The sequence below is a fragment of the Schistocerca cancellata genome, chromosome 6, assembly GCF_023864275.1.
Source record: "Schistocerca cancellata isolate TAMUIC-IGC-003103 chromosome 6, iqSchCanc2.1, whole genome shotgun sequence".
Classification (NCBI taxonomy): domain Eukaryota; kingdom Metazoa; phylum Arthropoda; class Insecta; order Orthoptera; family Acrididae; genus Schistocerca; species Schistocerca cancellata.
The window spans coordinates 641,957,096-641,973,167 of NC_064631.1; the positions used below are offsets into that span (position 1 = coordinate 641,957,096).

Here is a 16,072-nt window from a genome sequence, read left to right on the forward strand (position 1 = left end):
AGGGTAAGGAGTCATTCCAATCCCAGGAGCAGAAAGACTTACCTTAGGGGGAAAAAGGGACAGGTATAACACACACACACACACACACACACACACACACATCCATCCGCACATATACAGACACAAGCAGACATATGTAAAGGCAAAGAGTTTGGGCAGAGATGTCAGTCGAGGCGGAAGTACAGAGGCAAAGATGTTGAATGACAAGTGATGTACGAGTGGCGGAAACTTGAAATTAGTGGAGGTTGGGGCCAGGTGGGTAACGGGAAGGATATATTGAAGGGCAAGTTCCAATCTCCGGAGTTCTGATAGGTTGGTGTCAGTGGGAAGTATCCAGATAACCCGGACGGTGTAACACTGTGCCAAGATGTGCTGGCTGTGCACCAAGGCATGTTTAGCCACAGGGTGATCTTCATTACCAACAAACACTGTCTGCCTGTGTCCGTTCATGCAAATGGACAGTTTGTTGCTGGTCATTCCCACATAGAAGGCTTCACAGTGTAGGCAGGTCAGTTGGTAAATCACGTGGGTGCTTTGATCGTGTACACCTTCCGGGTTACAGGACTGGAGTAGGTGGTGGTGGGAGGGTGCATGGGACAGGTTTTACACCGGGGGCAGTTACAAGGATAGGAGCCAGAGGGTAGGGAAGATGGTTTGTGTGTGTGTTTGTGTGTTTTTTATTGTGTCTATCTACCAGCGCTTTCCCGTTTGGTAAGTCGCAGCATCTTTTTTAATATATACATATAAAATGACTAAACGAGCAATCTCCAGGCAATTATTGATTAATACTATTCTTGCTACCCTCTGGTTCTCACTATTCGTCACTTCACTGACTTTGTACTGCCTGCTCAGTTGTCTTTCTCTCGGTCCCGCATCTTGTGGGTATTCTGGGGTAGGAACTGGCTGGCTTTTGGCTAGGAGAGCACTTACTCACTCCCCATTTGCTTTACTGATCCAAGGTGCAGATTTGTGGGTGCACATGAGATCTCTACTTCTTTGGAGATGGAGGGACATCTGGTGGGATACTGCCCCATCTAATAAACTGTGCGCAATAGAAGAGATTACTGCAATGCAGTGTTCTTCGTTCCACTCCTCCCAGAAGGAGTCCACAGTCCTCTGTAGTATCCACACCATTTGTACCAGGATTATGAATTATTTAGGAATAAAGGAGGTGTGGTGCACACCCTACCGCCCAATTTGTGTCAGCTAGTTGTGTGCTGCTATCTCACACCTTCATCTGTGAAACTGGGTACCCAGCCATTTGCCATGTGCCTCCTCTACCTGCACCTCCAGCTAGCCCACAGTTGACTCCCTACTTACCCCCGAGCCACTAGATGCTCCCCCTCCCACCCCCACCCTCCCCAACTTCCTCCCTGCCTCCCGCCTCTCTCCATCCCTCACCCCGTCCCACCCTGCACTCCCACCTCATCCCGGTATACTCACCATCGGCCAGGAAAGATCTGGTAGTCGACTGAGCACAATGTAGGGGACAGGTGTGTGTGTGTGTGTGTGTGTGTGTGTGTGTGTGTGTGTGTGTGTTTTTGGCCAGGCTACTCTTTCATCCCCTCTTTTATTCTGTTTTAATCACTTTTAGATTCAGTTTGTCTCCTTTCTACTGTGCCCAGTTTTCTATTCTGGGTGTCCTTTGTGGAATAGTGGATGCTCTTGGCTGTAATGGATCAGGGGTGGGATGTTTCCTGTCATAGGCAGAGTCTGGGAGATGACCACCTGCTGGCTCCCTATCTCATTAATCTTGTTTTTATTATTGACGGTACAAAAGATGGCCATTACATTTTTAACCTTCTCATTAATGTTATGAATCTCCCGGCTAGATCAGAAAATGTCCTCAGAGGACGTCTCTACTTCTGGAGGCACCATTCTTGGATTGAGGGAATTAAGACCTCATCATTTGGTCTCTTACCCCTCCAACCAACCATCAATTAGGAGGCTTTGGCCATTCATGCAATCGAGGATGAAGAGTCTGTTGTCATGATGAGAGTGAGGCAGAAGATCGCTGGCATTATCATTCTGGGTGGCTAGGCAGCATAGATGTCCTGTGTAGTTTGGGGTACCACCTGTGAACCATGCTTAGAGGTTGGGAAGTTGCTTGGTGAGTCACAGTTGTGAGCAGAGTCATGCACAATACCAGCAGAAGTGATTTTGCACAGATGCGGACACAGTGTGGGTGGTGGGAGGGAAGGGATTTGTTGGGTGGCTTCTAGGTAGTTGCTCCGGTTTGGTGCAGTAACGTGAGAGTCGACATATATCGGGCAAGGTCATGGTAGGCAGAAGGTCGGTTGCGCTCCTGCAGTTGCAAGTCACGCTCAGCACCATTGTTGCCAGTATTATTAATACATTGTTGATGTTGGATGATGGAAAGTATTTTATCTAGAAGTTTGATGCATGCATCAAGTGACTCTTGCTCATGGGTGTCCAAAGCCAGTTGAACTTGGGGCAGAAGCTTGTTGACACATAATGTCAATAGGATGTGATGAGACATGAGGTTCAGATCAATTTGAATGTGAAGCCAATGCCATAATTGCAACAGAGTCTTGTCTTTTAAATCTACATCATAGATGATACGGTGCAACTGTTCCACTGAGGCTGTGGCGAGGATGATGTCACTGATCATCTGTTTGTTCACCAAAGTGATTCAGCAGTGTGATGAATTTCACACTGTCACTGATGATGTCACTCAACACAAAAATGCTGTCCACCGTGGCGAACCGTCCCCAGTGGCTTGGTTGATCTGACAAGGGAACCTCCCCATCACACCCCCCTCAGATTTAGTTATAAGTTGGCACAGTGGGTAGGCCTTGAAACACTGAACACAGATCAATCGAGAAAACAGGAAGAAGTTGTGTGGAACTATGAAAAAAATAAGCAAAATATACAAACTGAGTAGTCCATGTGCAAGATATGCTACATCAAGGACAGCGTAAGCTCAGGGGCGCCGTGGTCTCGTGGTTAGCGTGAGCAGCTACGGAACGAGAGGTCCTTGGTTCAAGTCTTCCCTCGAGTGAAAAGTTTAGTTTTTTATTTTCAGACGATCATCAAAGTTCAGGCACTCACACATAATCAACTTCGCTCTCCACAATTCCGGGACATGTGCAGGATTTGACGGTTTACACACGGAAGAATTTGAAAACATTAAAAACGTATGTTTTGACAGAGCACAGGGAAAACTGTGCAACTGTGAAACTCTTGCATTCATTTGTTGCAATTTATGTGACAAACTCTTGAGTTTTCATCACTTTTTTGGGAGTGATTCTCACATCCACAAGAAAACCTAAATCGGGCAAGGATGAAGAATCTTTATACCCATACGTCAAGTGTACAAGTTTGGTGGGTTGACAACATATTCCTGTCATGTGACACACTACCGTCACCAGTGTCATATAGAATATATCAGATGTGTTTTCCTGTGGAGGAATCGGTTGACCTATGACCTTGCGATCAAATGTTTTTGGTTCCCATTGGAGAGGCATGTCCTTTATTCTACTAATCGCACGGTTTTGTGGTGCGGTCGCAAAACACAGACACTAAACTTATTACAGTGAACAGAGACGTCAATGAACGAACACACAGATCACAACTTTGCGAAAGTAATGAATGTAAACTTTTCACACGAGGGAAGACTTGAACCAAGGACCTCTCGTTCGTCAGCTGTTCACGCTAACCACGGGACCACGGCGCTCCTGTGCTTACACTATCCTTGATGTTGCCTATCTTACACATGGACTACTCAGTTTGTATATTTTGCTTATTTTTTCATAGTTCCACACAACTTCTTCCTGTTTTCTCGATTGATCTGTGTTCAGTTTTTCAAGGCCTATCCACTGTGCCAACTTATAACTAAATCTGAGGGGGGTGCGATGGGGAGGTTCCCTTGTGAGTGAAAAGGTGCAGCTTAAGATAAGTCTCCAGTCCAGTAGGTTGCCATGTTGACATGTGTAGCTAAAGAAAGACTGAAATTTGGCTCCATACATGGCACAACTTGACACACAGTAGACAAGTCGGAAGAGAATGCAGCTGGGTGCATGAGGCCTGGAATGAATGAATTTGCACAGGGTGACACCTCAGCTAAAGCGAGCAAATGCAAATCCAACCACTTGGATTTATGTGACTCAGAATCAGCCTGGATTGTGAGCAGAGTAGAGTCCATCGTGAAATCGTAGAGAAGGTTGTCTGACTCACCCAATTCTTCAGTGCCTTTGTTCGCTGTTGAAGAGAGTCACAATCACTTTTGATAACTCTGGGTGGGTGAAGGGTGTTGTCCATAATCCCAAGTACCCTAGCATGATTCTGTTGTCCAGAAGAGGGAATTGCACAGCAGAAAGGCAGCACAGGGCAGTATTGGAGCCATGCAGTAATCGTAGATGTTCCAAATTAACATGAAGACTGTCATCATTGGTCACCAATATAATATTACACTGTGGATGATATGTAGGATGTATAACAATGTGACCAGGATCTGAGTCAACACAATTCTCATTTTTGCTAATGATATACAAGTGCAATACATCTGCACACTCGGAAGCAATTAATTGAATTGAGAGTCAAAGATCACTCACACATGATCTCAGTCAACTGCCCATTCCTTCAGGGACACCCTGTATTTATTGGTCCAGTTTGAGCATACTTTACAGCTTGTAAGAGTGATATTGAATAGGTCAAAATAACACAGCTTAACATAATGTGAGGGAAAGGCAACCACTCACCTATAGGGGACTGATGTGTGGAACACAAAAACAGATAACAGAAAACAGTATCCACACTGTCTTTCAGGCACACACATTCACCACACATTCACCCAGACGTATGCTCCCAGATGATTGTTGTGGTTTGAGTGTCTGTGAGAATGTATATACTTTCACTAGAAAAAGTACAACAGTTTGAAAGCTAGTGTGAATGCTGTTTTCTGTTACATGTCTCTATGTTCTACACGAGTCATCCATAAGTCAGTAGTTGCCTTTCCCTTATTTATGTTGTTCAACCCAGGTATTTCCATTAAAGTTATAGCTTAACATAGCATATTATATTAAAAAAAAAGGAAAATAAACAAATGTTCTCCACTCTGAAGGGCTCTCCAAAAACTAGAATTCCAAAAAACTAAAAATTAATTGTAGGCAACAGAAGGAGAAGTAAAGGTAACTATAAAGCTCAATTTACCTGACTTTTTACTTAGGCATATTTCTCATTGGGTTGATTTGTAGACAGACTTGATGACATATTTCATATGACATATTTAATCTACTTTACCCAGTAACATCCTATTGCGTACAACTGGAGGCCAGTGCAGCTAATAGGTCAAACAAGTGTTTATTCTACAGAAATGTACAGTAAGATTATTCTGTTTAATCTATAACTATATATCTTCCCCAAGCATCTGGCAGTTCAGATTTTTCAGCAGAAGAAGACATACTTCATGAAATATGTAACTCAAAAAATTCCTCACCTGTAGTATGCGCATACTATAAAAAATACTCCAAAATATTAAGAGAAGTAATAAAAGCAGCAAAAATAATACATAATGATGAAATCATTTATAATTCTGCTAATAAATCGAAGGCTGTGTGGAGTGTCATAAAAAAGAATGTGGAGAATACAGACAACCTTGCAAAAATATAACACTATACATAAAAATAAAAAAGTAACAAACCGCTTAGAAGTAGCCAACACATTTAACAACTTTTTCACAGGTGTTGCTGAAAACATGTTACAATCAAACTTTAAGAGCACCCAGGCAAATGAATATAAAATAAGTGCATGTAGAGGATCAATGTACATCAGTTCTGTTTCACAAGATGAAGTAGCTAAAGCAATAAAAGGGCTAAAAAATTCCAAATCGACAGGTATTGATGGTATACCTGCAACAATGTTAAAGAAGAGCGCATCAAACCTAATTGAAGTACTCGCACATTTATGCGACTGCTCACTTCAGGCAGGCACTTTCCCTGATGTGTTGAAAGCATCAAAAGTTATTCCTGTATATAAAAAAGGGGATAAAGGCAATGTAAATAACTACAGACCCATCACAATTTCCTCCTGCATCTCTAAAGTACTGGAAAGAGTTATGTATGAGAAACTTATGAAATTTATAAATAAAAACAGCATCCTATTTAATGAACAACATGGATTCAGAAATAAGAGGTCAATGACAACTGCTGTCTATGAGTGCATCAATTGCATCCTAAACCTGATGGACAAAAAACAGGAAACAGTAGGAGTCTTTATTGACTTGTCAAAAGCTTTTGACATGGTGGACCATAAAATTCTGCTATCAAAGCTAGAAAGATATGGTATTAGAGGTCTGTCCAACAAGTGGATCAGTTCCTTCCTGACTAATCGTATACAGGCAGTGTGCATCAAGCACACAAATATTGAACTAAAAACTGTATCTAATCACTTATCTGAGTATAAACAAATAAAATGTGGTGTACCCCAAGGATCAGTATTGGGACCCCCTTCTGTTTCTTCTGTACATAAATGATCTAAGCTTAAATATTGATGCACACAAAACAATCATATTTGCAGATGACACCACAAATCTACTAAAAGGAGACGACGACGAACAGTTACAGCAGACAGTAAACACGGTCACGAAACAACTTAGCAGCTGGGCACAGAGTAATCAGCTTGTAATAAACAGTAAGAAAACCAATGCTCTAAAATTCCACAATGTTCCTAACAAGGACAGGTTTATCCCATCAGTCTCTATCAATGACGAACCAGTTGGTAACAGTACTGAAACCAAATTCTTAGGACTTTGGCTGCAGAGTAACATCAGATGGAATAAGCACATTGGATATCTCAATGCAGAACTGAGCAAAACATGTTACCTTCTTTGTTCATTAAAATCATGCTGTAGTGAGAAAACAGTATTGAATGCATATCATGTGTACTTTCATTCTCGTCTTAGATATGGGGTCACCTTCTGGGGAAACTCTAAAACAGCTAATAATAGCACTTTTAAACTACAAAAAAGGGCCATTAGAATCTTGTTTGGGTGCAAGCCTAGAGACTCGTGTAAACCCCTGTTTAAGAAATCTGGTATTCCTCCATTACCATGTGTATACATTATGGAAACCCTTTTGTTCTTTAAATTAAATGTAATAGGCAAGGACCGGAGACTGCAAAAAAACTGTGATATACTTGAGCACTTTACCAGACAAAACAGAAACTTACATAGGACTCAAATCAGCACAGCACTGTGCCAAAAAGGTACTTTTCACATGGGAGTTAAGCTTTATAACAAACTTCCTGAAACATAAAAGCTATCACTGAGGTCAATATATTTGGAAAATCTCTAAAGTCATATTTACAGCATCACTGCTTTTACTCCATTGAAGAATATTTAAATTTATGAAATGTGTTATATAAATACTTACGTGTAAAGTGTATTGTTGTAAGCTTAAATATGTATGCCTTGAAATGACTTTCAGCCTGTATATTTAAAACTTGACTTGTCCAATGTCTTATGAATAAGCTGTTATGTAGACAACGGGAGGTCATGTCATGAATGCTTTAATGTGTGTCAGGGCGCTGATGACCTCGATGTTGAGCGCCCATAAACCCCAACACACACACACACACACACACACACACACACACACACACACACAAACACACACACGTCATGAATGGTTTTCTGTGGAAATGCCAGACTGTGGTCATGTTTTTTGATTTGGAAAAAGAAGACACCTGCTGGAGGACTGGTATCCTCTGTACTCTTTACACATGGGATCTACGAGGCCACCTGCCCCATTTTCTTCAGGACTTTTAAAAAGACAGAGTTTTCAAGATACATGTCGGTTCTGCCTTGTTGGACACCTTTATCCAGGAAAACATGGTGCCTCAGGACTCTGTCCTGAACATTGTCCTCTTTGATCTTATCATTGACCCCATTATGTCCTGTCTTCCACGGCGCATCTCCAGCTCCCTTTTCATTAACAATTTTGTTATCTATTGCAGTTCTCCATGGACTTGTCTCCTTGAATGGTGTCTTCAGCGATGTTTCAATCATCTTTAGTCATAGAGCATCAACAGTGGCTTTCGCTTTTCCAGTGACAAAATTATTTGTATGAATTTCTGGCTGCACAATCGGTTTCTTCCACAGCCTACATATCTTGGGCCTGTTGCTCTTCCATTCAATGAAACTATGAAATTCCTGGGGCTCATGGTTGATAGGAAACTTTCTTGGTTTTCCCATGTGTTTTACGTGGATGCCCGATGTACCTGGATCCTCAGTGTGATACGTGTCCTCAGCAGTACTTCCTGGGGAGCGGATTGGACCACTCTCCTTCATTTTTACCGATCGCTTGTCTGTTTGAAATTGGACTATAGGTGTTTCATTTATGCATCTGCACGTCCATGCATCTTAAGTCATCGAATACAATCCAGCATCATGGCATCTGTTTGGCCACTGGTGTCTTTTACAGCAGCCTGGTTGAGAGTCTCTATGCAGAAGCTGCTGAACTACTGTTGTCATACTAACGCAACAGTCTCCTCAGCGGATACACATGCCATTTGTGTGCCATGCCTGGCCACCCATCCTAATCCTCCCCCTTCAATGACTTCTTTGACCACCGGTATGGGGTGCATCCCTCTCCTGTGTTAACTCCAGGAGTTTGCTTTCGGGCGTTTCTCTGGCAGCTTAACTTCATGTTACCTGTTACGTTCCTGATGGGTGTGAACCCTTCACCACCTTGGCTTCATGCGGCAGCCCATGTTCACCTTGGACTTAATTTGCTTAAAAGGACACTATTCCAGATTCAATCTGTTGCTGTAAGTTTCTCGAACTTCACACTGAACTTAGTGATAATACCTTTGTGTACATTGATGGCTCTTGGACTGTTTGTTGTGCAGCGTGTGCCTTCATCATTGACACCGACCATTTTAGATATCAGCTTCTGGAACACTGCTTGGTGTTAACAGCAGCGCTCTTCATCCTGTATCAGCCTACACAGTACATTTGATTCTCTCTGTGTCCATTGGAGCCTGTGTGTGCTGTACACAGCCCAGCCCTTAGTGCAATGGGTCCAAGAAAATTTCCACTTGCTCGCTCTTGAGGGAGCCTCTGTGATGTTTATGTGGGTCCCTGGTCACATCGGTCTGACAGGAAATGAGGCAGCTGATGCTGTCGCCTAGGCTGCAGTCCTACCTCAGCCCGCCAGTTCTTCCATTCCTTCCGATGATCTCTGTGTTGCCATCTGTCAGCAGGTAGTATCACTTTGGCATCACCACTGGTCTTCCCTTTGTGAGAACAAACTCTGGGGAATTAAAACTCTCCCAGCTGCTTGGCCAACTTCTTCTCGGTCCTCTCACCATGACGAGATCATTTTAGTTAGGTTACATATTGGGCACTACCGTTCTAACCATCACCATTTGTTAAGTGATGATCCCCCACCACTTTATGGTCATTGTCATCAACCTTTTACAGTTTGCTATTTCCTGACCAAATGCCCACTTACTTTGTAATGTATGTTTGTTGCCTGATGTACCTGCCGTTTTAATGAATGACACGTGGACTCTCAACCATGTTTTACTTTTTATCCGTCATAGCAATATGGTGAAGAACATTTAATCTTTAGTTCAGGACCTCAAATGTCTCTATGATGATGTATTTTGTGGACCTTTCGCCACGAGGAAGTCTTTGTTCTTAGCTCACTTTTCTTCCATCAGTTGGGCTCAATGTGTAGTCACTTTACCACCTTTTTTGTCTTAGTGTTCTAAGCTTCTGACATGGGCACGTGTAACCTTAGTTGTTTTTGCGCTCTGAAACAAAAACAAACAAACAGACCTGTCACCATTTGTGCTGCCATTCTTTGAAAATGTTTAATATCCTCTTTCCTATTTGGTATGGGTCCATGCACTTGAGCAATATACTAAAACGTTGTGTGTGTGTGTGTTTTGCAAGCAATTTCCTTTGTAGACTGATTGGGTTTTCCTAGTACCTTACCATGAATTTAAGTTTGCCACTGGTTTTTCCTAAATTGAGTCTCTATTTTATATTCCCACAGATTGTTACATTCTGATATTTATAGGAGTTGACTGACTTGAATTGTTGTTGTTGAGGTCTTCAGTCCTGAGACTGGTTTGATGCAGCTCTCCATGCTACTCGATCCTGTGCAAGTTTCTTCATCTCCCAGTACCTACTGCAACCTACATCCTTCTGAATCTGCTTAGTGTATTCATCTCTTGGTCTCCCCCTACGATTTTTACCCTCCACGCTGCCCTCCAATACTAAATTGGTGATTCCTTGATGCCTCAGAACATGTCCTACCAACCAATCCCTTCTTCTGGTCAAGTTGTGCCACAAACTTCTCTTCTCCCCAATCCTATTCAATACTTCCTCATTAGTTATGTGATCTACCCATCCAATCTTCAGCATTCTTCTGTAGCACCACATTTCGAAAGCTTCTATTCTCTTCTTGTCCAAACTATTTACCGTCCATGTTTCACTTCCATACATGGCTACAGTCCATACAAATACTTTCAGAAATGACTTCCTGGCACTTAAATCTATACTCGATGTTAACAAATTTCTCTTCTTCAGAAACGCTTTCCTTGCCATTGCCAGTCTACATTTTATATCCTCTCTACTTCGACCATCATCAGTTATTTTGCTCCCCAAATAGCAAAACTCCTTTACTACTTTAAGTGTCTCATTTCCTAATCTAATACCCTCAACATCACCCGACTTAATTCGACTACATTCCATTATCCTCGTTTTGCTTTTGTTGATGTTCATCTTATATCCTCCTTTCAAGACACCATCCATTCCGTTCAACTGGAATGTTCTGGTCCAGGCTGCCAGACTTGTTGTCATCTGTGCATGAGGTGTGCTTGCTCGTATGAATGAATGGTTTGTGTTTTTCTTTCTTTTTCTGAGGAGGGCTGTGGTCAAAAGCCTATGTGGTAAGTGTCTTTTAACTGTACCTGTCTGCAATGAAATGTGTCATCTTTATGGTAAGTAGTAATCTGTCTCTTCCTAATTTGTTAATGTTATGGCTTTTCATTTTGTGAAGTGTACAATTTTACTTTTCTAAACATTTAAACTAATTTTTTCAATTATGTTTTCATCAGCGGTAGGATGGCCAACCATCTATTGTAAAATATCACGTTATTGAACCCATGGTTATATGTTCCCATGAGCATGGTAATTATGAAGAGCTGTGCACTGTGTAATTTGTGTTTCTTAAGCTGTAGGTCACTGACTTGCTCACAAAAAATCTTCTGACACTGCTTGCTGGAATTCAAACACAATATAAGTATTGTGGTCTAATCTCTCTCAGCTGACTGAAAGTTGTTTTTATTTGTAAATGACTGAAGGTGACTTTTATATGTAAATTATTTGTAGTGATTTAACTGTATGCTAGGCCATACAGAGAGACTAGTGTCAGTGTTCATAAAGTTTCCTTTTGGATGTTTTGATAAGCTCTTATGTAATGCAGGCCCCTTGGGAGGACAGACAACCCAGATCTTTGTGTTCATGCTCAGTGCTGTGTCATATGCTGAGACAACACTTCTGTAGCAGATTCCTCTGGCCATACTAAGAATTTATGTTAAAAATGCTTATCTGCAAAAAGTCTGGCAGAAGCATGATTTTCCACACTGGTGAGGGAACATGTACATAATTTATTGCTGAAACTATGATCACATTCAAATAAGTCAGAAGCCCCTTTAGTGTTACAAATAGAATATATACATGTAATTTTTATTTCTTAAGAATCCTGTCTGTTTCACATATAGCTGTTGGTAGATAGGTCCGTCTCATAGTAGGGTCTGTGTGACCTGCCCTTCCCTTTCAAACTTCTGCAACCTATCCATCATTCCTCCATGAGGAAGGAATTAATAGTTCTGAAAGCTAGAATAGTGTGTGTGCTTTCATTTGTATCTGTTGATAGGCCTAAAAATTTCACCTCCTGAACATGAAATCTTGTCAGTGATTGTCTCATAGTTTAATCATTTTATCAAGTGAATTTTCTTTTTGACACAGTTATGTGTGTGGGATTATAGACTTTCTCATCCTCTCCTTTTCCTGTTAAGAGTCTTACTTCATTTATATTAACCAGTATCTTCTCCACTCTGTGTAGTCTCTACACAGTATTTTGTCCTTTATAGTAAGGCAGGTATGTACCACATTTGATTGTAATCTCTCTAGGTGTTCTGGAGTTATATTTGCACATCACCACTTTCCATCTTCCAACTAGGTAGATAAATAAGTTCATCCTTGCCAACTCTTGTTGATCCCAAACAAGACCACATATGTGGCTATATGGATAGAATAAGGAAATGTTCTCTCTGCTGATCCCTGGTGAATAAATAACTGGCAAAGGGTGAATGGGGAAGTTGAAACATGTTGCTTCCACCAAATAATTGCTTATTTAATGACTTGTGGATCAGCGTGAATAATAAATTGTAAAGTAAGAAAACCACTGTTTGTAGGGCTCCTCTAATGCTAGGTTGCATTTCTTAAGTGGTGGCTGTGTTTTATCCAGGGGCCAACCAACACATCTGGCACATTAACCTAAAGAAATTCAGTCACAAATTCAATATAAGCAGGCAGGAATTTGCAATGACATAATATTCATTGTTTACAGCATTTTAAATTTTAATGAACTTCATCTACATCTACATCCATACTCCGCAAGCCACCTGACCATGTGCGGTGGAGGGTACGTTGAGTACCTCTATCGGTTCTCCCTTCTATTCCAGTCTCGTATTGTTCGTGGAAAGAAGGATTGTCGGTATACCTCTGTGTGGGCTCTAATCTCTCTTATTTTATCCTCATGGTCTCTTCGTGAGATATACGTAGGAGGGAGCAATGTACTGCTTGACTCCTCGGTGAGGGGATGTTCTCGAAACTTCAACATAAGCCCGTACCGAGCTACTGAGTGTCTCTCCTGCAGAGTCTTCCAGTGGAGTTTATATTTCATCTCTGTAACACTTTCGCAATTACTAAATGATCCTGTAACGAAGCGCACTGCTCTCCATTGGATCTTCTCTATCTCTTCTATCAACCCTACCTGGTACGGATCCCACACTGGTGAGCAGTATTCAAGCAGTGGGCGAACAAGTGTACTGTAACCTACTTCCTTTGTTTTTGGATTGCATTTGCTTAGGATTCTTCCAATGAATCTGTCTGGCATCTGCTTCACCGAAAATCAACTTTATATGATCATTCCATTTTAAATCATTCCTAATGCGTACTCCCAGATAATTTATGGAATTAACTGCTTCCAGATGGTGACCTGCTATATTGTAGCTAAATGATAAAGGATCTCTCTTGCTATGTATTCACAGCACATTACACTTGTCTACATTGAGATTCAATTGCCATTCCCTCCACCATGCATCAATTACAATTGATAATCATTCTGTACAGCAATAATAAAAGCCCAAGCAAGGGCATAAAAAATCTGGTCAGTATCACATGTTCGTGTAAACTTCTGAAAATTCAAAACAAATAATTAGTTCCTTTAGCGCAAGTCTAAAGTTAAAGCTCCATAATTGCAAATTGATGAAATTACAAGTGCAGATTACACTCAAAATTAACTGAAGAAAATTTTTTAGTGTGTATTTGATCACCTAACTGAAATATTCAAGGTCTACACTCAGCAAATACTTTGAAGTATTTTCAATCTACACATATGAATATAACAAGTCCCCAATGCAGCCAGTTCACCTCATGTCAAAGTTTCTGAAAATATTTCAGTGTGTTCACCATCAGCACATCAGAAGTGACAAAAACATGACAAAATAATAAAAGAAATATTCTGATTCAATTGTAAGGCAACTTGTTGCCACTCATATATTCTGTCTGTGCCAGATCTCAACCCCAAATAACACATGAATGCCAAAACTCCCCACGCAAAAATGCCCGCCACTCTTTGAACCCTCACATCAAAGAGAGCCAAGCAAACACACTTCAGACTTCCAAAACATGCTTAAAACTATAAATTCAGTTTAATATTCATGTATTATGTATAAATTTGCACATAAATTTTCTCGGCCTTCTAGTGCTGTTCCTAGTTTTCCTCTAGGTTATATAATTTGATCACAAATATTGATTTTGTCCATTTAAAAGCTACTTATTATTATTATGTTATCAGTAGTTATAATAATTAAAACTAATTACACTCATACATCGCTAATGATATCAACTTATTAATGCTGCGACTACTTTTAGTGTTTCATATCTTATTTGTTAAAAATTCAGTTTTTTATGTATGGAATGTGCATTCTCGCCTAAAATTCAAAACACATAATATTTAAAAAACAATCTGCTATCACAGTTTGATAGTGCTCATTGAGACCTATCCACAGACATTAAATTTGTAAGAATCACGTAAGGTGTTACTGAGATATTAATTTGAAAGATTATTACATACATAAAACCTGTAACGTTAGCTAACTTAAAAACTACACTTCGTATGGAGAGTGTCTCTTCACCCACACACTTGTATTAATTTTTTCTTTGCAGACATGTTACTGGCTTCTGTTGCCAGCTGGGTTTAGTTTTTAATAGATTGTTTTATTTGACCTTTTCTGACCATTCAAGTTGGCCTTGTGGTTACCCTTCCTTGTTTCACACTAATAGCTGAGTTTTTCTAACATCAGGCCAGAGCCAGAGTTTACCTGACTTGTGATCTAAAAATCTCATACTGATACCATTTGCCAGTCAGTAACCCAAAGGGAGCCACCATTTGCTGATGACAGTGCAAGGATAGTGTGGCTACTGGGCCTTGCTTGGCCTTGCCAACCGCCTCTTCAGTACACAGACTAGAGGAATGTTCCAACTCTTTCCTCAACCATGTTGTTGCCAGTTCTTAAACTTGCAATGTTTCACCCAAGTATTACTTAAGTTTTGGAAACATAAGAAATTGCACTTGAGTTGAAAGGTGGGCCCTGCAATGGATTCACCAAAACTTCCCAAATGACAGCAACAATTCCCCTATGTCATGCACAGTGTGCATATGAAAATCAGTGAATATACAAATTATGTACAACATATGTGTTGCCATTTGTTTGAACTCTCATATTCTTTCCCTTAGTGTCAAACCGACCTCGAGGAAGATCTGTTTGGATTCCATAGAAATGTTGGAAAACGTGAGGCAATACTGACCCTACAACGTATCTTACAAGATAGATTGAGGAAAGGCAAACCTACATGTCTAGCATTTGTAGACTTGGAGAAAGCTTTTGACAATGCTGACTGGAATACTCTTTCAAATTCTGAAGGGACAGGGGTCAAATATAGGGAACGAAAATCTATTTACAATTTGTACAGAAACCAGATGGCAATTATAAGAGCTGAGGGGTATCAAAGGGAAGCAGTGGTTGGGAAGGGAGTGAGATGGGGTGTAGCCTATCTCTGATGTTATTCAATCTATATATTGAGCAAGCAGTAAAGGGATTTGGAGTAGGAATTAAAATCCAGGGAGAAGAAATAAAAACTTTGAGATTTGCCAACAACATTGTAATTCTGTCACACAGAAAAGGACCTGGAAGAGCAATTGAAAGGAATGAACAGTGTCTTGAAAGGAGGATGTAAGATGAACATCAACAAAAGCAAAAGGAGGATAATGGAGTGTAGTTGAGTTAAATCAGGTGATGCTGAGGAAATTAGATTAGGAAATGAGACACTTGAAGTAGTAGATGAGTTTTGCTATTTAGGTAGCAAAATGACTGATGATGCTCGAAGTAGGATGTAAAAAGTACTGGCAATGGCAAGGAAAGTGTTTCTGAAGAAGAGAAATTTGTTAACATCAAGTATAGATTTAAGTGTCAGGAAGTCTTTTCTGAAAGTATTTGTATGGAGTGTAGCTGTGTATGGAAGTGAAACATGGACGATAAATGGTTTAGACAAGAAGAAAATAGATACTTTTGAAATGTGGTGCTACAGAAGAATGCTGAAGATTAGGTGGGTAGATCACATTACTGAAGAGGTACTGAATAGAACTGGGGAGAAGAGGAACTTGTGGCACAACTTGACTAGAAGAAGGGATCAGTTGGTAGGACATGTTCTGAGGCATCAAGAGATCATCAGTTTAGTATTGGAGGGCAG

General features: G+C 40.6%; 1 protein-coding gene across 1 annotated transcript in view; it reads left to right on the plus strand.

Moving 5' to 3' along the window:
• The window catches only part of LOC126088503 (GTP-binding protein Rit2), a 98,867-nt gene that overhangs the window by 31,858 nt on the left and 50,937 nt on the right, over positions 1-16,072 (plus strand). The window lies entirely within an intron of this gene.